This window comes from Rhinopithecus roxellana, chromosome 2, assembly GCF_007565055.1.
Source record: "Rhinopithecus roxellana isolate Shanxi Qingling chromosome 2, ASM756505v1, whole genome shotgun sequence".
NCBI classification, from domain to species: Eukaryota; Metazoa; Chordata; class Mammalia; order Primates; family Cercopithecidae; genus Rhinopithecus; species Rhinopithecus roxellana.
In genome coordinates, this window is record NC_044550.1 from 115,688,848 (window position 1) to 115,713,683 (window position 24,836).

Genomic DNA, 24,836 nt, shown 5'->3' on the forward strand with positions numbered 1-24,836 from the left:
CAATATAAGAATTGTCAGTCTTATTTGGCAATTAGGAAACCAAAGTTATGATAAATTAATTAAACTGCCAAAAACCACAGAGATTTTTATGTGAATTTTCAATTCAGGCTTCTCAAATGCTGAGGCCAATTACTATCTATGTGCTAGTTGACACTTCATTTTGGCTCTGTCAAAGCAGTTCAGCTCAGGTGAACATTCCATTCTGAGAAGGTTAAATCTGATCATTTTCTTCAGTCACATATTTCAAGTCATAATAATACCATTATTTGTTTTCAATGAATTCAGTAAATTCAAACACAAAAATTCCCACTGGTATTTTTCTACACACTTTTTTAAAGGTCAGATCTGGGTTTTATTCTGAGTGTTGTATGCATAACCACAGTACCATTTGTAACAACTCAGTTAATTTGTTTAACTTCTTTATGGAGCAAGTTGAGTTTTGTACCATATTCCTTTATTAAATGAAAAGATTAGAATACGTCCATTGCCAGAAAAGTAGCAGAATGATATATACCAAAATGACACAAGCTTTGAAGTTTGACACACGTAAGCTGGAATCCCAGCAGTGTAACATACACTGAAGTATGGTAACTCCAAGTGCTTCAGCTTCTGTCACTTTGGCAACAAATGTTAATTTCATACTGTGTAGTTAGCACTGGGTGAACCACTCTAGTTGGCAAAGAAAACAAGTTGTGATTCTTGCCCTGAAATAAAACTTACAATTTGTGTGTCTATGAAAGCCAGAATGTCTGAAATCTACTTGGGTGGGGTAATATCAGAAAATACTTGATGGAGACATGAGTAGTGGAAACTTTGGAGCACTCATCAGAACTGCAGGAAGGGACAGAGAAATGGAATCACAGAATCACAGGAGTAACATGAGAGGGAAGCATGAATGGAGGAGAGAAGCCCTGACTCTTGAACTGTCTTTGTTCTTGCCTTCTCTTAGAAGAGCTGGTTTTAGGTTTCCTGGATCCCCCCAAAGTATTGTACTTCAATAAAGCATTTTTTTTTTTAGTTATATTGATTGAAACCTGACTAGAATACTATCCTTATGACGTAGGGAAAAAACAGTTTTTAAAACCATCCTAAAGAATAGAAAATTGTTGTAGAAAGTGATGACACTATTACTGTAAGAATCCGGCTTCATGTAAAATTATGCAATTAGGTTAGGTTAATGATATTTATTTAGAAATTACATTTGAAAATACAAACATTAGGTTCTCTCTATTATCCATAGATGGTTTATCTTGTTTTATAAAATAATTTTCCAATCAACTAAAACATACCCACTTGTTTTACATATCACTTTTTTCTTTCGTACTTAAGAAAGAAAAGATGCCATCAGTTAAACTTTGTCATATCATTGATAATAAAATACATTTTCATTTCCTTGATGTTAAAAATAAAAAATGTTCATCATGAAATAAATAAAATATAACATTTTGATGAATGTATCCATAAAACATATTGATCAAATAAAGGTAATTTGAATTATAATAAAATGACAGAACCTGTGACATGCTATAGGCTAGCATCTATGTATGTTTAACTGGAAAATTGCATAATGCTGGATTTGTTTGGAGGTCTCCACACTCTGTAATGCGGATGAACCTAATTTATACACAAAGACTCACACTTACACATGCACACTATTCACTGTATAGCTCAACTGAATGTTATTGCTTGTAAAAGAAACTTCTTAAAAAGGGAGATTTAAAACTCTCTACCTACTTCTACTGCTCCTAATAACGTACAGACTCATGACCCATATCAGACAGAAATATAAAGGCACCTAGTTTTCTAGCACTCGGGGTGTGAGGGCTAGAGCATTGTCCCAAAATCTCCACCTTTTCTACACCCCCTCAGGATGGAAAACGGAAATCTCCTGAAAGGGAAATGAGAATTGCGGTCAGGGAGAAGAAAGTGGCAGGAAGTTTTGGGACTTGATGGCACCCTGAGTAGTGCAGAACTGATTGCAAATAAAACAACAAATTTGGAGTAGCGTCTACTACTCATAGTCACAACGGATGCTGGAATTAATAATAAATTTAAATATTAAATATGTAAAATGTAAGACAACTTGGCCATAAAGAGATCCCACAGCTCCAGGTAGGAGTTAGCATACTCCCACTGATGGTCCAATTTTGCAGCAGACATACCTTTTTAACAAGATGAGAAACCAGTAAGAGCTATGCATATCAACTAGTCAAAAATGTACAGAAGGCAAAGATGGATTTGAGCCAGCATCCAAGTAGAGAGTACTGTCAAAGACTCTGTGTTAATAAACATTTACCATAAATCTTAGCTGGCCACATAAAGCATCAAAAGAAAAAGTGAAACAACATGCGTCATTGGTATGTATAAGGCAGAACAAGATAAAACAGTATCATAGGAAGACTCACAAGCAAACTCTATTTCTAGAACTTACACGCTTGCAGAATCCAGGAGACAACTGTAATGCATTTGGTGCTTTTTTTTTTTTTTTTTTTTTTTTTTTTTTTTTTTTGAGTCAGAGTCTCACTCTATGGCCCAGGCTGGAGTGCAGTGGCGTGATCTCGGCTCACTGCAAGCTCCGCCTCCTGAGTTCACGTCATTCTCCTGCCTCATCCTCCTGAGTAGCTGGGACTACAGGCACCCGCCACCACACCCAGCTAATTTTTCATATTTTTAGTAGAGACAGGGGTTTCACCATTAGCCAGGATGGTCTCAATCTCCTGACCTCGTGATCTGCCTGCCTTGGCCTCCCAAAGTGTCATTTGTTATTCTTAATAATATGCCAGAAGATACAGCCTTTAAAATAATAGTTCCTCCAATCCTGTTGGGAATATCAAGTTGAGCAGAAAATTTGGCAGGATCCAATTAAAAGGTAACAGAACATGAGGAGAAAAGCTGAAAGTACAGTGAAATAGATGATCTACAGCAGGATTTCAAAGAAATTCAGAACCCTGTGATAATATATTTATTTGTATACTAGAAGCAATAAAAAGCAGAATTTTTACTTTAGAAATCAAATTCCAAAGTTCAGGCATGATGACCATCCGAGGTGACTTTCAAATCCACTAGTCACTGCAAACACATAGAAACACTGATTACAATGGAATGTGTACCTAGCGGAACTTCTAAAAAGTATGGGAAACTCGATCTTGAAACAGAAACAAAAAAGAAAAATCAAAACCAGTTAGTGTGAGCTCATGCCACCTCCGTTTGTGATGGGGTTTGTGTGTGTTAACTTGGACCTGGTGACTGGGAAAATGCATCTGACAACCCACATGAAAATGGAGACACATTCTTCTAGCAACAAGAAGTGTAGGAGGTGGAACTTAGCCGTCTGCACAAACCCCGGTGCTTTGAAATGCTCTCAGGTATGTAAAAATGAGCAAGACTTGGTTTGTCTTTCCAGAACGAAAGATTAGATGATTTTGACCAGTCTTTTTGGTGAAGTCCATTAGAAGAGTTGAAAAATATTGTTAAACATGGGAAGGGATCCATGAACAAACTAGGAAGCAAAGAACTGTGGTTCAGACTCCGAGAGGGGTTTATTCAAAGATATGAGCACAATGTCGGTGAACATTGTTCTCCCTAAGCACGTTCTGCTAATTTCAATGAACAGTTTAGAGAAAGTAATAGGTAGTCTGGAAAGGGTAAGGGATTGAAGCAAAGTCTGGAATTAAGAATAAGAGGATTCAACAAGAATTGAGCTGTGGTATGCATAAGAGAATTCGGAGGAAAAGATAATGAAATCAGCATGCAGAAAGTAGAGCATCATGTAGTGCATTTGATTTGTGTTTTCAAGATATCCAGGATGTTTACCTGTGTTTTTTAATCCATTTGGTTATTCCTTCAATGAATACAGAAAAATGAGTGAGAAAAAGAAATATATATATATCCAACCAAAAGAATGGCTTTTGAAAACATGACAAACATAAAAGAGCTTACTTGGCAGTATTTTTCAGTTCTGCATATATTATATGGACAGTGTGTAGAAATTGCTTTTGTTTGCTTGCTAATCAGTATTACTACCTGATAAAAATCAATTGCTTCCATCTTTGGTATACATTCTAACATCTGTTAACTTAACCTCTTAATTTTTAATATTTATTGAAAAATACACAAATATGCACAAAATAATATCTATACCTGCTTTCCTGGAGAAATTGATAGGCAACATGATGTGAATACATCTCTGTCTTTCTCTTTCTCTCTGCACACACACACACACACACACACACACACACACACACACAATGAAGATTGTAGACCAACTGAGCAAATGGCCTTTGGCATGTAGAAAATTGGACCTGGGATAACTTTCTGAATTTATTTTAGATTCAAATAGTCTTTAGTATGCACAAATCATTAAAGCATATGTCTGGACTGAAGAGGTTTTCTTTCAATATTTTATAGGAAGAATTTTGATCTATGATTTATCAGTCAACTGACAGCACTAAGGGGAGAGAGATTTCCTGCCCCCCACCCATTAAGAATCAATTCTTCTGGTAGATTTTTATTTTAATTTTCATTCCACCCATTGAAAAAAATCTGCTTTGCTATATGCCTGTCAATTTGAGTGACCAGGCGCATACGCTGTATAAAATGTAGGAATTTTTAAACTTTGAGAAGCACTGAAGTGTTGCAAAATGCATTTAAAAATGGATAAACAAAAGGTACCAAGCACCTTTTATGTTTTTTGTAGGTGCTTTTGAATGCGGGAAACATTAAACAGAAATGCAATTCGCTTATGTAAAGGTCACTATTATGTGTTATTTCTATGTACATCTTGTCAGCTCATGGGCAGATTAAGAAACTTGCTAGACAAATGCAATTACATATTTCTGGGAGATTTGTAGTTGTAATCTTTACAATTTTTAGTGTAATTGATTATATTTTGTTATTTATTGCAAGTCATACTAGTCAGTACTTTTTCATTTCTCAGCTATGTGTGACTGAATTTCAAGTAAATTTTTCAGTCTGTTTATACGAACTTGGAAATTAAATATTATGGGAAGAAATGATCATGCTTATTAACAAATTATAACATGCTATTATTTATTTCTACAAACAAGCCTGACTACAAAAGAGCCGACAGGCATAGAAAACTAGGGGTAGCTGCTAGGCTTCAGGTGAATATCAGATAATTTGGAAATAATTTTCTTAGAGTAGCATTCTCTTCTCTTAAGAAAGCATAGGGTTTGGAGGTTCTTTATTCTTTCAAACTGTTTTCCAGAAAGTGACTAGGTTTTCATGGCGGTTCTGTTATGATGATGAATTAGAATGAAAACAGTGCTCTACCACTGCTGTGCAAAGATATCACACACAGTGGACTTCATTTTTATCAGCGTCTTCCTATTGTTTAACAAAAGCACTTCAGTGTCTTTTTTCATGTGATGCATGGAAATATTTCTACTAAGACTATAACGAACACGGCTCGTGTATATTTCTCAAACTTATGGAGATGTCTCTATATAGATTATTTTTAGGGAAACTGCTTTAAAAATTTGATGTATTCTGATCCTAGCTCATCCGTCCCCTCCTCCACTTCATGATCTTAAAACAGGTTTTTTTTTTTTTTTTTTTTTTTTTTTTTTCTATTCTTTACTATACTCTGAATATGAATGTTTCTTTTGGAATCTAAACGACTAGGTGGTGTGCATTTTATCATTTTATTATTAGGATGATTAATTGGTGTATACCTACATACTAGCTCAATATCTTAACAAAACTCTACTCCAGCTTCAGATAGCTCTTTTTGCAGATACATATGTTTCAAGGCACTGGCATAGCGCATGTCACTCTCCTTTCCTCTCAGGGATACTAAGGTGAAAGGGTGTATTGTTTTCTCTATCTTTAAATTGCAACTTTGTGTCAAATCCCCATGTTGATGATTACATGTGGTATATATGGTTGTATGCATTTGTATTAGAGAGTGAGAAATCTTAATATTTAATATATATGAATGGATGGATCTTTGTTTCCCTCAGGAAATACTAGTTGGCTCCAAATTGAGAAAACTGTGCTCAAATATATCCTAAGATAGAAGCAGAATAAAAGTTTTGGGTAAAAGTAATATTTTTCAAATCAGACTATTTTTTGGTCTCCTGATGGATACTCTTTTCATGTAACTATGGGAGTTCGGTTCAGCTGGGGTTATCTATTTAAAAAACGATAATAACAGAAAGAAAAACAACTAGGAAAATGAGAGAATAAACTCTAGATACGACACAAGATGATTTGGTGACATTCAATCAATGAAAACACATTTTTAAAAGCTTCTTAAACTCAGCATTTACTTTAGATATTTTAAATTTCTTACTGGTGAACATAGTGCAAAATATTTCTATTGGGAATTTTTAAAAAATCTTCTACTAAGAAAACACCCATACACAACTGGGTGTGTAAGAGAGGAGTCAGTGCATATTAGGCTGACTGTATTTCTGAGATAAAGGCTCTAACAGACTGTTATAGTCTGAAACTTTGGGTCCATCCAAAATCCCTATATTGACACCTCATCACCATTTTAATGTTGTTAGGAAGTGGGGCCAAGGGCAGAGTCCTCATCAGTGGGATTATGCCCTTGTCAAAGAGGCCCTAGAGATCTGCCTTGCCCTTCCACCATCCCAGGATACAGCTAAAAGTTGCCAGCTATGAACCAGAAAGCAGCCTACACACCTTCCTGAATTGGTGTTTTTTACCAGCGTGACACCACTGAAAAAAAAATCTAGTCACGTCATTAAGGACCTAATCTTTCAATCTTTGAATCATCTTATCATTTAAATGTTCCCCATTGCCTTCTAAAGAAAATCTAAATGCTTTTATAATCTGATCCTGTCTACATTTACATTCTAATCTCTCACAAGGCCTATCTTTTTGATGTGCATTTTGGTCTTATAACTGCTTACTGAATACAGAACATGTTATATTTTGGGGGACTTTCTTGTCTTTTTACCTGCTGTTCTTTTGATTTGGACGGCATTTACCATTGTCCCAATTCTTTTTGAGTTCTATTAAGATGTAATTCAGCTGATACTGCCTTCTGAAAGTTTTCCTCAAATACCAAATACACCTGGGTTAGGTGTTTTGTGGTATGCTATAGTAATGTGCACATCCTTGTTTCATGGTGTCTGACACTTTGTTAATTACTCTATGCCTATCTCTATCATTTTCAGTCCCCGGAAGACAAAGAGAGGTTTTTTTTTTGTTTTTTTGTTTTTTTCTTCTGTGTTTCTTGAACTATGATCCCAGGGACTAGGAACATAGTGCATGCTGATGACTTGGTGCAAAGAGGAAGGAAGGAAAGAGGAAGAAAGCGCAAGGGAGACAGGCAGAAAGAAAGTACTGGAAATAATGACAGATAATTTCAAGAAAGAAGTTAATCTTTTGTATGGAAAAAAGATACTAAGGAGCAGTGGTCTTTAAGTCAGGATGTAGGAAAACACCTTCAGTCCCACCTCTTATTGCTCATGTTGGGCAAGTGTCACAAATCTACGAGCCTCAGAGTCTCATTCCACAAGCTGAAATAACAATGAATGTTCGTCCTCCTACTCTAGGGGACAAGGGTCATATCTGATGATGTTTGTGTATGTGGTTCATATTTTTGAAATACGAAGCAACTGTATGGTTTTATTATTTTAAAATATACACTAAAAAAACTAGATAAGTGTGAATATTTAGCATAGCTAGCATATCTGTAAAAAATACATTTTATTTTAAATTTAATATAATTGTATTACTTTAGAGACAGAGTCTAAAATAGGTTGGTGTTCAGTGGCACAATTACAGCTTACTACAGCCTCAAACTCCTGGTCTTAAGTGATCCTTCTTGGCCTCCCAAAGTGCTGGAATTATAGATGTGAGCCACTGTGCCCAATTTTTCTTTTCTTTTCCTTTCTTTTTATTTTATTTATTTTATTTTTTTTGAGACAGAGTCTCGTTCTGTCACCAATGTTGGAGTGCTGTGGTGCAATCTTGGCTCACTACAACCTTCCAGGTTCAAGCAATTCTTGTGACTCAGCCTCCCGCGTAGCTGGGATTACAGGCCTGCACCACCATATCCAGATAAATTTTTAAATTTTTCATAGAGACGGGGTTTTGCTATGTTGCCTAGGCTGGTCTGAAACTCTTGGTCTCAAGCAGTCCTCCCACCTTGGCCTCCCAAAGTGCTGGGATTATAGGCATGAATCACCACATCTGGCTTAAATATTATTTCTATAGTGATAAGAATACTCAATGTGAGATCTATCCTTATAATAAACTTTTAAGTGTACCATGCGGTATTGTCGACTACAGGTACAATGCTATACAGCAGATCTCTAGAACTTACTTTCCTTACTTAACTGAACATTTATGTACATTGATTAGTAGTAACTCCCCGTTTCCCCTTCTCTCCAACCCTTGGGGACCACCATCCACTCCTCAATATTATGAAATTTACATCTCAAATAGGTGGAGTTATGTAGTGTTTGATTTTCTGTGACTGGCTTATTTCACTCAGCATAACATCCTCAAGGTTCATGTATGTTGCTGTTATGTTGTAGGATGTCTTTCCTTCAAAGCTGAATAGCATTTCATTGTATATATGTAACATTTAAAAAATGATGAAGTGATTTTCTAAATAAAATCAATCCTCATAACTATTCTGTAAGTAAATATTTCTTTCTTTTTTTTTTTTTTTTTGGAAATCTTAAGCATGCACTTTAGGCAATTTCTAAATTGCCAGGAAGAATGTTTTAATAAGAAGGTACATTTGATTATATTTACTACGTATCTCCATTTTTGCTAAATTCACCATTGCTAGTTTATTAACTGGGCTTCCAATAATATGCCAGAAATATATTCAATAATTCTAAGATAAATGTATCAGTCATTAGTTACATCAACAGACCATAAGTAGGCTCCTTTTTCATGTATAGTTTTGGGTATCACAAATCTAGGCTACGATGAGGCTTTATGTGTCTAGAACCCTCTATGCATTCAAACTCTCCATATCAAATATTGTATTTTTTATTTCTGGGACTACTAGGATGCCTATAAGTTCAAAATGGAAAGCTAATTTGTGAATTATCTTAATATTCCAAGGAATATTTTATACCACATATAATCAACAGTACACTTAAAAGCTAACGATTGATGTTATTACATTGCATTTTTGTCATCTTTGCTACAGTAATAAATGACAGAAAGTCTCCAAGGGTTTATTCCTTGCCCTCATTACATATCAGTAGCTCTGCTTTTGTTCCACATTTCGCTTCTATTTTATAACCTAGTGGGACCCTTTTGGGAATATAATATTCTTACAGATTTGGAAAAAAAGAGCCAGAGAGCTGAAAGGAGATGATAATTTTGAAGACAGTACATCATGGCTGTTAATGTTGCCTTGAGAAACTGGCCTATTGGTCCTTGTGCTCACATATTTATGGCCCAAATAATTTATATGGCCAAGTTCATGTCAAGGAGGTGAAGTGCATTCCTTCCACAGGAAGGCGTTGCAGTTCATGGCAACACAGCGATGTATAATCCACTTATAGGGAAGAGGAAAACATAATAATACAAAGTACAATGTCCTTCCTCTAAGTCACTAATACTTATTTCTCTTTTCTTTTCCATATGCTAAATATAACCAACTCCTCCCCAAGACTAATATACCAAAAATCCAATCCAGTCATGGCAATCATATTCAAATATCAGAATTTATTGATAATCTCTATATTAGGTACAAACCTGGATTTTTTGACTAGGCGGTGTGTAAATACACACACATGCACACATACAGACTCACACACATGCACACGCCAATACCTGTTTCCTACATATTCAACTGAAAATGTAAAATATCACTATTATGTCCACAGATTCACAATCAACACTGCTATTCAAAAATGAGATAAATGGGGCCGAGAGCGGTGGCTCATGCCTGTAATCCCAGCACTTTGGGGGGCCGAGGCAGGGGGATCACAAGGTCAGGAGATCGAGACCATCCTGGCTGACATGATGAAACCCCGTCTCCAATACAAAACACAAAAAATTAGCCAGGCATGGTGGCAGGCGCCTGCAGTCCCAGCTACTTGGTAGGTTGAGGCAGGAGAATGGCATGAACCCGGGAGGTGGAACTTGCAGTGAGCCAAGATCGTACCACTGCCCTCCAGCCAGGGACACAGAGCGAGAATCCGTCTCAAAAATAAAAGAAAAAAAATGAGATAAATGGGTGGCATATGGTGGCCAATGGCTTGTGATTATTCTGGAATTCTGTTGACCGGATGTTTCAAGGAACATGATTATGACGTGATTTTGTGTCTTGGAAACTCCCCAGTGTGTTCTCAGTGGCTCTTGGCTCCATCCTCAGGATAGTTCTTCCTTTTTCTAATTGTACAGTTAAACTTGGTCATCTCTGAAGAGGCCATTGGAGAATGTCCCTTCATTGGTGGCTAAACCACTTGTGTACTGATTGTAGGCATTGTGGACATGGAAAACTGTTTTACATCTCAAAAGGTTATGATTTCCTTCAGTCCTTGTTGGAGGTTTTGGCAATATAGCTGTCTTATAACTTTGTTTTTCATCAATTAGATTCCAGTAGTTTCCAAATGATTGAGTCATTTCTAATTTGAGCATACAAATGCTCGCACTCACAGTGCTTTTGGAGACAGCCTCACCTCTTTGTCTTTCTTAAATTAAAGTGACTTTGAGTTTACCAGACTTCCCTGTGAAAACAACCTTGGCCTGTTTTCTGTGACACATTTTGTTCAACTGAAATGATTTACTCGTAGCCACCTTAACCTATTCATATGTTTAAACAAAGAACAAGATGTCAATTATTTTAATTTGGTCTCTGCTGTAGGTCAATTATTAATTAATCTTAATTGTTCAGAGTACTTACAAATGCTATCACTTATTGGTTGCATATTAGCAACAGTTGAGTTGGCCAGCCCTGTAAGACCTTTTTTTCTGGACTGTTTTATTTCTCTTTTACACTTTAGGGCTCACTAGTGAACCTTTCCTGACCTCATCTTTGTTTTGTCAAGTCCAGTTGATAATAACAAAAACACCCTTCATAAAGTTCTATATCTTACCCCTTTTTGCCAAAAGTCACATTTTAATTAGGTATGTAATGTGACTTGAGAGATATATTAGAGAATAGTGTTGCCAGTTTCATTAATACATAAAATTTCATCAATAAATAAAACAGGCTGCCATTTTTCATGCTCCAATTATAGTTTACTTGATGTCCACTACCGAGTCTTGAGGCCAATATCATATACAATGTTCTTTTAAAAAAACGTGGCACTATTTCACTTCACATGCAATTTCTGAACTGCTTAGCTTTTCTATGTTAACAGATCACCCTAAAATATCACAAGCTTACAACCTTACAACAACAAATGCTTTTCCTGTCATGTTAGCTAAAGTTGTTGGCAGCTCTGCTCATGCCATGCCCTTTTTTTTTTTCTTTTTCAGGATGAAAAGGAGTTGCTTCATATTGTACCATACTGTTTTGTGGCAAATTAAAAACAAATTTTAAAAAAACAAATCAACAGAGTTGGAAAATCTACCATTGCTCTCAAAGCTTCCGTTTGGAATCAGCATATTGTCACATCATTCACCAAAAAACAAACCACCTGGCCAAGTCAATGACTTTGATAACATATGCCTCTCACTCCTCCTGCGGGAAGGCACTATAGATCCACTGCAAGCAACTGAAATGTAATCCTCTCCCAGGGAATGGGGTATTAGATAACTGAGAATGAGAATTCATAATAACAGATATTCTAATACTGATTTCTCCTTTGACACACTCTGAAAAACCTCACTAACTTCCCATCGTTTTCAGACCCCCAAATGTATTTTACAGTTTGGGGAATTAGCTTTGAGTTTGTCCTTGCCTTCTTCATTTCCACCCACTTGCACATCCTTGCAAATTTCTCTATATAGGTTCAACTCCACCTAATTGTTTTAGCCTGGTGATGTATCAGAAATCAAATTTGCAGTTTATATTTATAGTGTGAATTCCAGTCTTCACAGTGAAAATTGAGTCTCCTCTTGAACCCCTGGAAGTTTAGTCAAGGTTCTAATTTTCTGTCTAACATCTGTTGTCAGCGCTCTTCCATGAGGTTGGATCCTGTTCTTCTCCTTCGTGGATGTCTTAGTTTTCTGCATCAACAAGATACCTAGAATAGTAATACTACTCCAATATATGCCAAGACCCCTGCAACAGTCCTTTCGAAGCCCCTCTAGCTTAATCCCATTACATTTAATTAATTTAGAGAAGAGAGACAAAGATTAGGTTTTTTATTCTCCATGGACATTGCATTTTTTGTTTTTTTTTGTTTTGTTTTTTTTTGAGATGGAGTCTTACTCTGTCGCCCAGACTGGAGTGTAGTGCGGCACTGTTGGCTCACTGCGACCTCCAATGTCCAAGTTCAAGCTATCCTCCTGCCTCACCTCCCAAGTAGCAGGGATTATAGGCGCATGCCACCACGTCAGGCTAATTTTTGTGTTTTTAGTAGAGATGGGGTTTCACCATGTTGACGAGGCTGGTCTCAAATTCCCGACCTCAAGTGATCCGCCCACATTGGCGTCCGAAAGTGCTGGAATTAAAGGTGTGAGCCTTTGCACTTGACCAGACTTGCAATTTAAACTCTAGTTAGTCCACAAGGAAGCGTAAACTTTACTCTAGAATCACAAACCCCCAGTTAATTTTGATCCCTATTATCTCATTTAGCATATGCTTTAGCCAAAACTATATAGGTTTTGAAAGTTTGAGGAAGAGCATGCGTATGTTTGATTTGAGTCTGAACACCTACTGTTGCTGAAATACTTTAAAAAATATTCAGTTTTTAATCAATGACTGTAAAAATGACTATATGATATATATATACAGTGAATACATTTTTTTTTCTTTTCACTACCATCATTTTCGGGCACTAATAGTAATACGCCACAATTCTAAACGTTCTTAAGGGAACCTCAAAGTGGATGTGATACAGAATTGTGTATTTATGTGTGCATCAGTTGTACCCCAAGTGGTTTTAATAATGATTTGACAGCTGACAAGCTATACTTTCTAGAAGTACACATTAGATGTTTGTATATCATGAAGGTGGTGAGAGTGTAGTAATCATTCTTGATTTTCTATAACTAATTATTTGACATTTTGAAATCATGGGCCATACTAATGGCCAAAGTTGTTTACATCTCTGTGTTTTCAGGCGCATGAGAAAATCATATTGCAAACCCTCCAACCACAAATGCAAGCATCTGCATTTTGTTTCTTGACCAATAGGGGATGTTCCCACCTACCAACTTCTCAAAGTGATGGTAATAGAAGTTCTCACTCAGGAGTCCCCTTATCCTCTGCCTTCTGCCCAACCCTGGAGCTTCCTCTTATGGCCCTGAGTTGTATGCTGTGACCTCTCCTATGGGCAGCTGTAAGTAATACACTGTTTTTTCAATAGCATTGACCTCTTCATGTCATCACCCGGAAATACTCATAAATTAAATCCTGGGTACAATTTAAAACTGTCATTTTACTGGTGAGTAAATCTTGCTGACCATGAGATTTTGCATGGCTATCTGGCTTGTGGCTGTCTATTCATCACACATTTTAATACATTCTCTACACTGGTGGAAAAGTTAGTTTTCAGATAAACATAGGCATGAAAGAGACGTGGTTTGGTATAAAGATATATAGAAAAGCACATGAATTTAATAGAAACGTTATTAGAATAACACTGAATAACTAAAAATAAAATGATATTAAATAGCCTATACAATTACTTCCATACTTAAAATTTGAAGAACTGAAATTTTTGAAGTGCTCATCCCTCACAAATGCTTAGTGTATTTTATGTTAATTAAATGTGCTCTCACCACAGTCCAAGAAGCCCAGAAAACACAGGGTCAATAGTATCACATGCAACAGCATTAAAATCAGCCTCTATACATAGCTCTCAGGTGATGCGCATTAAATTACTCAGATGTTTACAGACATTCAGTTTTCTGTCAAAAGTCTTCATGCCAGGCACTCAGACGTACAATATTCAAAATTCCAAAGTATTGTTTCCTGAATGTTTTACTCTTATTACATTCCTCCACATTAAAATTGCCTACATATACAACCGAAATGTGGTCAAGTTAAAAATATGAATTATCATTTAGCAAAGCTTTAATTCCTCAAACATGCCTTTACGTGTTCTGGTGTATCATGGACCTGCTTGCCTGCCAAACCTGTAAAATTCTTCTTAGGAATCTTTGTGCCTGGAAAATTTTGTTGATGTACTCTATCTCTGTCTGTCTTTGTCTGTGTGTGACTTCTATGCTCCCAGAGAAATGAAAAGAACTTTGTTTAGATTAGGACTATTTAACTTTAACATCAGTCCTTCATTTTTTTCTCTGTCACCTAAGATGTCTAATAAACGAGGTGCCTTTATTTAACTGATAGATATCTCCTATAAGATTGACATATACTTACATAATGCAAAGGATTGTGCTACAAACTTCCCCCTCCATGAAGTTTCCTGCTAAAAAGAAATAGTCATGGGTTAATAATTTATCATTTTTGAATATATTTGCTTTAATTTACTGTATTCATGTTAATCATAGAAAGGGATGTCATGATCATTACATAAAGTCTAACTTGAGGTGACAATTCCGATACAAAAATATTATCATAGGTGGATCCACTAAGTACTCAAGACATAGAAATGTACACCATACCTAGGAGGGAAGCATTCTCTTTCCATTACATTCTCTCTCGCTTTGTCTTCCTCCATTATTTCACCACCAACGTACATGAAAGAGGCTCAGTGTTTCCAATTCCTTAGCTCCCACTCATATTTTAATTTATATCCAGCTTCATACTCTGCTCTTGGGAATCTCATCAATGACCACCTAGGATCTGGTTGACAAATTGAAAGGTGCAGCTCATTCTATCTGACATCTTATCCATTGCTTTTGCTGAAATTATCCTCACATTTATGCTGTCACTTCAGCTAGTTACGTCGCTCCAGATCCAATTTCTATCTTTCTGACCATATCCATCTGCACATCTAGCCAGTACCTACAGCTCCACAGATTCAAGCAGGAAGTATGAGTGCCCACTCAAAAATACCCTTGGGCTTTTTGTGTTTTCTGTATCTTTAAATGGTATAACCAGCCGGGCGCGGTGGCTCACGCCTGCAATCCCAGCACTTCGGGAAGCCGAGGCGGGCAGATCACGAGGTCAGAAGATCGAGACCATCCTGGCTAACACGGTGAAATCCCGTCTCTACTAAAAAAATACAAAAAAATCAGCCGGGCGCGGTGGCGGAGCCTGTACGCCCAGCTACTCGGGAGACTGAGGCAGGAGAATGGCGGGAACCCGGGAGGCGGAGCTTGCGGTGAGCCGAGATCGCGCCACTGCACTCCGGCCTGGGGGACGGAGCCAGACTCAGTCTCCAAAAATAAAATAAAAAATAAAATAAGGTATAACCATCCAGCTATTCACTAAAACTAGCCTTTCTAGGGTGAATTTCACCCTTTCTCATTCCTCCAAAAATGTGGCTATCAGTTCAGGTTTAGCTCGCCTGAACATTTCTGTTGAATGACATGTCCTCGCCCTTTTACTGCCGGTGTCTTGGTTCTCTTTATCTGTCATTTACTGACTGCAAAAAAGATACTGACATTAGTATCGTCCCACAAATAGCCACCAAATTTACTGTTTCCGGAAGCACAACTGCTTCGGTTGTTTTAAAAATGTATTTTATAGATAGATAGCATTGCTTCAGTTTTTAAAAAAGTCATATCCTCTTTCCCGCAGGATAAAATCTGAACTCCTTAGCGTAACATAAAAGACCTTTCACAGTCTGACTCCCGTCTATTTTCCATTTAAATATCTAGACAGTAACCTTTTAACCCTTCTATTTTTCTGCCTCATTGAACTTCTTTGTAACTCTCTCCCTTGCACTTTTCCTCTTTTGCGCTCTGCTCTTAATGATACTGCATTCCCTTCTTTTATCAAACTTATCTTTCACCCAATTTAAATGTCTGCTCATCTGGTGAACTATTCCATGATCTCTCTGAAAAATTTAATTACTCAACATCCCTGACTCCCATAGCACATTGTTCACAGGTCTTTTATGTCTTTAGCCAGGATGTGTTACATTTGATCTGCTGAAGTGAATATTTAGGTAGGCAAGCTGAAGCTGTGAATTTTTTGAGGGCATAAAAAATGTTGATTCCTATTTGCTTCTCCGTCTCCAAGCACTTCAACTGAACTGATTTAAAATCTTCACTGGCTGCATATGGCCTTCCATGCAATGCCCGAATCCAAGTTCTCAAACCTCTATAGTACATTTCCTCAGAGCATACCTTATACTCCTATCAAGCCACAATACTTTCTTCTCCTTACCTCTCAGTCTTTGCTTACATTCAAGTTCAAAACTGTAGTCCCTCTTTATTACATGTCATAACCTCTTCCTCCTTTTGACTCTCACCTCCAGACTTGATGGCTGACCAGTTACACAGCATAGGTATTATGAGTATGTAGGCAGATGCCAAACTGTACCATTTGTTAAATATTCATATTAGCATCTCTGCCCAATCAAATTAAGTGTAACTTTCTTAGAACACTTATATTTGACCTTGTAATCATTATTTATCATACACAAGTGTGCTGGAACCAGCTCCTAATGGCTCATAAAAACCAACTGTTACATTTCCAGGAATTTTTTTTTTTTTTTGAGACGGAGTCTGGCGCTGTGGCCCAGGCTGGAGTGCAGTGGTGCAACCTTGGCTCACCACAACCTCCACCTTCTGGGTTCAAGCAATTCTCTTGCCTCAGCCTCCCGAGTAGCTGGGATTATAAGCACTCACCACCACACCCAGTTAATGTTTGTATTTTAGTAGAGACAGGGTTTCACCATGTTGGCCAGGTTGGTGTCAAACTCCTTACCTAACGTGATCTGCCCACTTCGGCCTCCCAAAGTGTTAGGATTACTGGCACAAGCCACCATGCTCAGATACGAATTTTTTTTTTAACAAGTTGTTAAATAGAGACATTATTTGTAAAATCATATAAAACAGTATTTAAAACAGATATAAGGCTCAAAATGTATTAATACCTAGTTAGTGTATGATTACTTCTGCTTTTGGGGTTGCATCTACTGTGGGAATACTATTGTGCTACTGTGCAAGTCTTCTCAAAAACAGTTTCAGTCATGTCATACAGCTAACTTCAAATTAGCCATAATTGGCATATTTACACCATGGCCATCAGGCACGGAGTTATTGTTGTGCTGATTGTCTAACTTCAGAAAATGTTGCAAAATATCAATACTGTAGTTTAAATATGAAGGGGTCAGCTAATATTGAGAGTAGTGGCTACATTTGAGATAAAGATTTAGAAAATATTATTTCTGTTTTGGGAAACGGTCATGTGATTCAGGAAATAAGCTATTCATGCCTTGCCAAATAAGTGTATTTTTGACATACGTATTCATTGTTTTTCTTTTTTCTCACTCATTAGTTTAAATGAAAATATTATACAACATTCATATAAGAATATAGTCATTCTTCAGTTGCAATCATATTCAGCTGGCTACTGATACAAAAGTTCAGTGACAAACAAAATATACATTCTTCGAATGAACTGACTATGTAGAAATAACAACACAAATATTATATATACTATTATTTGAAAAGTGTGTACTTTAGATGCTTTATATTAATAATGTTTATGCACAAATTATGTATATAAGTATGTATATGAACACACTTTTGTCAAGAGAAACAGTTGCTCAGCATTTATAGCTCACTACTGATAAAATGATGAAGGTGTCAACTGAAAATAAATGATTGCAAGCACTTGCCTATAAGTCATAGAATGATAATAAGGTTAAATAATATTAATAGAATTTTACATTTTCTAATCCAGTATTCTGTTTAAAAATTGAAGTGGCCAGCACGGTGGCTCACGCCTGTAGTAGTCCCAGCACTTTGGGAGGCCGAGGCTGGGTGATCACTTGAGGTTAGGAGTTCAAGACCAGTCTGACCAACATGGTGAAACCCCATCTCTACTAAAAATACAAAAATTAGCAGGGCGTGGAGGTGCACGTCTGCAATTCCAACTGCTCGGAAGGCTGAGGCAGAAGAATCGCTTGAATCCGGGAGGCAGAGGTTCCAGTGAGCCAAGATTGTGCCATTGCACTCCAGCCTGGGCAACAGAGTGAGACTCTGTCAGAAAATAAAAAGTAAATAATAAATAATAATAAAGTTACTTCTAAAATTTGCTGCAAAACTTGCAGTTAAACCCAGGTCTCCTGATACCCACGATACCCACAACCATTTAAGGTTTAGTGCCAATTATTGTGCCATTCACCTGTATGATCTGCTGTAATCCCTTACATACCCTGGCTCCCATATTCCTCATCTGTAAAAAGCAGGTATTAGAATAGATGTGCTTCTAATGTTATGCAATGTGTCACCTTTTTAAAGTCAATTGGTACATTATCTGAAATTAAAATGAAATTATAAAGTATATGCCAAAATCAAATTTGTGTTGAATCTATGATAGGAGGATGATTAAAGGGAGGAAAAGAAAAATATTAATTAATACTTATTAATTTCATGGAAAAGAAGCCATTCAAGTGAGTTCAATTAGGAAAAAATAAATTACACTTGTTAGGAGTGTTTAAGGTTTTACAAAATCCAAAGGTAGTAAGTTCAACGGAGCCACATTTGGGAGTGCCGCAGTCTCTCAGGGAAATCGCTCTCATTCTTTCAGCAGTTTTCAGGGAATATCTGATTCTCCCCTTTCTCTGCAGTTTTTCTGCTTCAATGGTTCACGCATATTCACAAGCTGCTACTGAGGAACTTCCATTGCCTAAGTCAATACTACTACATCATCTGCTGGTTGCGATAATCTGACCCAATTTTCTGGTGTCAAACTTAAAAATTCCTGTGAGAAAGATATTCTAAGTCTTTTTTGAATCAAGAAAACCCTCTCGGTCTAATTAATTATGATCATGAGGTCTGGGTGTACTCAGAAGGCCCATGGGGCCCAAGCAGGCCAAACTCAGAAAAAAGAGCAAGGGCTAGGTAGGTACTTTGAGATGTTTCTGAGTAACATTCTACTTTTTTTTTACTTAAAAAAAAACTTTATCATTTGCCTTGAAATAGGTATTATTATATATAATTATATAATAATTATATGTTATTATTATAAGTACATCCTTAATAAAAATTATATTTTTGAAGAATATTTGTCCTTTTTCTGGAAAGTTTTCATAAATTATTAATTTTATAACACGTGTACTTCTGAATGATCCACACTGACATCTTAAAATCCTTGATTTAATGCATTTTTGAAAGCATGACCTTTACAGAATGTGTACTTAATTGCAGACTGTGGACAACACGAAACAGATATAACATTTTAAACGATTATTTTTGTTATATTAATTTTTCTGTAGTTTAAAGCAAAAGCAAAATGGAAATTCCCACAAATAATAATCAACTAATAGCAGCTTATGTGCTAACATTAAAATATTTCTTATTAATTAATTTTTATAATGAATATGATAGAAAAACATTAAAATTACTGACTGTTGCTTTAAATAAGCACAAGAAATACTGCATTAATGTCCTGGAGGTCATCAAGGCATAAGAACTTCAAAACAAGTATAATCACCAAACCTAAGAAATTATTGATTGCCAAAAGTATATGCCAATTAGCACTTCACATAATCCTATCATTAATATATGATTCACCACTTAATAAATTATTGGTATACAAAATTATCAGTGTGAGTCAATACTCTATTAATGTTGACATAAAGTACAATTCATCACTTGAAAATGTTAATATACAAAACATAAAATATTTTCAAGAGAGGATCAAGGATGGGTTGCTATGGGATGAGTTGCTATACACACAATTATTAATATAATGTGTATAGCAATACTAAAACATTATAAATATCTTTACCTTTTTAAAAAATACATTTTAAGCATGCTGACAACCTAAAGGTTTATCTTAACAGAGTAAAGGATTGGATTTGATGCCCAGTTTTCTACTAAATACTTACATGCTGGCAGATATGCTTGTCAAGATGCCATATGTGTAAGTAAAAAAAAATATGCATCAAATAAATAGTTGGTATCTATAATGAATACTCAGGAGTAGCAATAGCGACTGTCTACTAAAATTATAACCCAACCGTTATTTTACAATTTCAGGAAGCACCATGGCTCGTAATAGCAGTAATTTACATGCAAACAGACACAACTGTGCTATTTTACTACCAATTATGGTCTTATATGTATTTCCATGTCACTGGCTACATCTGAAACTGCAATTAATGTGAAGGCCTAAAGAACACAAACTATTTCAACACATACACACACACACACAAAAATAAGGTAACGAATGCTAGATTTCTAAAACAAGAAATTAGTAAATATTTATCAAACTCATATTAATATGTAAAAAGCCACAATTCAGGCATAGAGAGGATACTGCTTTTCTTTCCAGTATTTGGTGTCATGGGAAGAAGAATGTGTCTTTTAAAAGAAATGAAAAGAAACATTCAGGGCCATATGAAATATAATGTATTTTATCACTTAGGCTTCTGAAAAATTTCAGTTTCAAGTTTCCTAGCTTTCATGGGGAAAACATTCATTCAATGAACGTTTTGCATGCTAGATAGTGTGGATGATATACATAGATTAATCATTCTTTTCTCAATTAGCTTACCAGTCAACCACCAGAGAAAAGGCACATACCTTACACCCCAAATATGATAAATACTGAGTATAATAATCTTTTTGGGAAAAATGTAATGGGAAAAAAGTGAATCTTTATGAAGTTGATTTTGTGAGCATGTACCCATTACTTTTCATTAATTAGTCAATGTAATCACAAATCAACTTTAAAAGATTCTGTTATATGTTTATATATATGTGTGTGTGTGTGTGTGTGTGTGTGTATACACATGTATAAATGTATCACACATATATCATATTTCCAAAGAGAGATATTTGGGGTAATAACTTTCAACTGTTCCTGCAGACATCTTGCCCTATGGTGGGGACAACAGCAGGGGAGGCTCAGAACAGCCCAGCTAATTTACAGAGCCCAGGGCAAGCTCTTCTGTCTGGATTTAAGGAAAGGTCTAGTACAGAGTAGTCTCAAATAACCTGTTATTGGGGTTTCTATTTACTATTTAGTGTAATTCCAACCCTATTTATTGTTTATTTACACAATAAACCCCTTTTGGAGCAGTATGTTGAAAATTTTAAAATGGATTTCTAATGAAATATCAGTCTTGAATTTTCTTTCACTGACAAAGTTAATATTAAAGATAAAATTTACACAAAATATTTGTCAACATTTACAATCCAACATATGACTCCTAACAACATTACTAAGCATATGCAATAGGAAGAGAAAAATTAATAAAGCATCAATGTATTTTTAAAAATTAATACTTAGGTGGATATTTCTCTATGATGCATACATTTGTATTTACATTAAATGATTTCTTATAATTAATTAATTTCCAACCCAAGTATTGTTGTACACTCATGAACACCGAGGTAACAGCTTTTAAGACCGGCACTATTAGCAATACAAGAATCATAACAATTGCCACATTATGCCAGTTTTATAACAGTAACATAAGATGCTTTATAAAAACTAGTTAATTTGAAGAATTTTTGGTTTTTGTCCACCCAATTCATGGACTCAAAAGTAAAGCTTTGGGAAGATCATCCATTTGAAGGTAAAACATTTGCTATTTTATGGATGCTAATTAATTTCAGTTAAAAATTAAAACACTGAAAATTATAATTGTTTCTTTTATACATTAACATAAAGAAAATTTATATGAAATATAAATAGCAAAATGTATTCTTACTAAAATTTTAAAATCTTGTCATAAAGCAAGAGAATGAAATAAAAAGAGTATATATACACACCATATATAGTATACACATATACATACATATACACACTACATATAGTATATACATATATGCACTATATATACACTATATGTAGTACACTATATTATGTTCATGTGTTCATAGATAGTGTGCTATATATAGTGTATATATAGTATACATATAGTATGTATATAGTGTACTATATAGTGTATATATGTATGTATATATAGTATGTATAATATAGTATATATAATATAGAACATATAGTGTATATGTATACCCTTTTTATTTCATTCTCTTGCTTTAAGATAATATTTTAAAATTTTAGTGAGAATACATTTGCTATAGTGTATATATACTGTATATATAGTACATAGTATATATGTGTATATATACATATACATATATAGTGTATATATAGTATCTATGTGTATATATATACATATACATATGTGTTCAGATATTATCCATATAGAAAATCCTAAATAATCTGCAACAAAACTACTTCAGTAAATAAATTAGCAAGTCATCCAGGACACAAGGTAAATGCACAAAAGCCAACAATTATTTCTATGTACTATAAATAAAAACATGGAAGTTGAATATTAATAGTGCATTTATAAGTGCACCAAAAATATTAAACATAGGTATCAATCTTACAAAATAAGTGCAAGATTTGTGTACTGCAGACTACAAAGAGACCCACACATTTAAGGTGAATTGATTTTTTGCAAAGGTTCACATAGGAGGAAAAACCCTGAAATTGTCTTAAAATTGGTTGTGATGCATACATGATTTATAAATATTTCCAAATAAGATACCTTATTCAATCAGTTGAATTAGATACCAGAATTTAAAATATACAAATATATTCTGAACGCAGACTATTATAATTTTTGTGGTGATGATTGTTTTTAATATAAAATACATTTCAGCATTTATTTTCTTCTGTCCTCTTCTTAGTTGAAGTTTTACAATGTAAGGATTTATAAATCAATGAATTTTATAAATGTTTTAATTTTTATTTTAGTGAGTTCTCTAGATTCTGTTTTTATTTACTTTTTTCATAACTATTTGGAAATATTAAATCATCTTATTTAATAACCATATCTTCAAAATATTTCTATTCTTAAGATTGTATTAAATTGTAATTACTGGGAAAAATAAATGAAAAGAAAATCCATTGTAATCCAACCCTATAAATGTCAAGGAAGGCACTGAAAATACTAAATAAAGAGTCACAAATTGAATATAAGAATCTATTTTTAAAACTTTTTTGACTTTATTGAGGTAGAATTGAAAAATAAAAAGTGTATGTATTTAAGTATATATCATTAAATAATTCTAAAACAATGAAGCTAATTAACATATTTACACCTCACATGGTTGCCACTTTGTGTGTATGCGATTAGAACATTTAAAGTCTACTTTCTTAGAAAATTTCATGCACAAATAGTAGTATTATTAATTATAGTCATCATGCTATATATTAGACTTCCAGAAGTTATTCACTTATTCATACTGCATAACTAGAACTTTGTACCCTTTGACCAACATCTCCTGCTTCCGCGACCCCGCAGCCCCTGGCTGTCTCCTTTCTATTCTGCTTCTACTAATTCAACCATTTTAGATTCCACACATACATGAAATCACGCAGTATTAGTTTTTCTATACCTGACTTAGTTTACTTAGCATTATATTCTCCAGAATTATCCATGTCATTGCAAGTAAGATTTTGCTTTCTTTTTTAAGGCTGAATAATATTATATTGAGTGTATTATTATGGGATATTTATAGTACACATATATAATGTTTTCTTTATTCACGTATCATTGCATCAATGGACAAAGATTACGTCAATATCTTGGCTATTGTGAATAATGCTGCAACTAACATGGAAGTGTAGATGTCACTTTGAGATACTAATTCACATCCTTTGCATATGTACCTAGAAATAGGATTTCTAAATCATATGATAGTTCTATTTTTAATTTTTTGAGGAACCTTCATACTGTTTTTCATAAAGGTTGTACTCATTTACATCCTCACCATTGGTGCACAGACGTTCACTTTTCTCTAAATACTCACTGACACTTGATATATTTGTCATTTAAAAAATATTCATTCTAACAACTGTGAGGTGATATTTCATTGTGATTTTGATTTGCATTTCTCTGAGCAGATTCTCTTATAACCGTTGGTCATTTGTATGTCTTCTTTTGATATATGGTCTATTCAAGTCCAAGTGAGTCCAAGAGTGCCCACTTTTTAGTCTGGTTATTTATTGTATTAATATTGAGTGTTATTTTAGGTATTAACCACTTTTCAGATGTATTGTTCTAAATATTATTTCCCAAACCATAGGTTGTGTCTTCATTCTGTTTAGTCTTTCCTTTAATATGTAGAAGGTTTGCAGTTTGACATAATCCCATTTGCCTCTTTTTCCTTTTTTTACCTGGGCTTTGGGGATGTAACCCAGAAATCTTTGCCCCAACCAACAAGAAGATTTTTTCTTGTGTTTTCTTTTAGTAGTTTTATAGTTTCAGGGCTTCGATTTAAGTTTCTAAACCATTCTGAGTTGATTCTTTGCATATGGTACAAGTATTTAACTTTACACATGTAGATATCCAGTATTCCTAACATTATTTATTGAAGAGATTCTCATTTTCAAATTGTGTGTTCAGAGCACCTTTGAGATTGACCAATTAAGCATAAAGGTATGAGCTGATTTCTCAGCTTTCCATTTTGTTTCATTGGTCTACATGTCCACTGGTCTATGTGCCTCTGAAAAGAATGTGTTCTTTTGCCAGTGCAATTACTCTAGCTTTGTAGCACATTTTGAAATCAGGTAGTGTGATGCCCCCAGCTTTGTTCTTGTTCAAGATTGCTTCGGCTACTGAGGTCTGTATTAATCTGTTTTCACA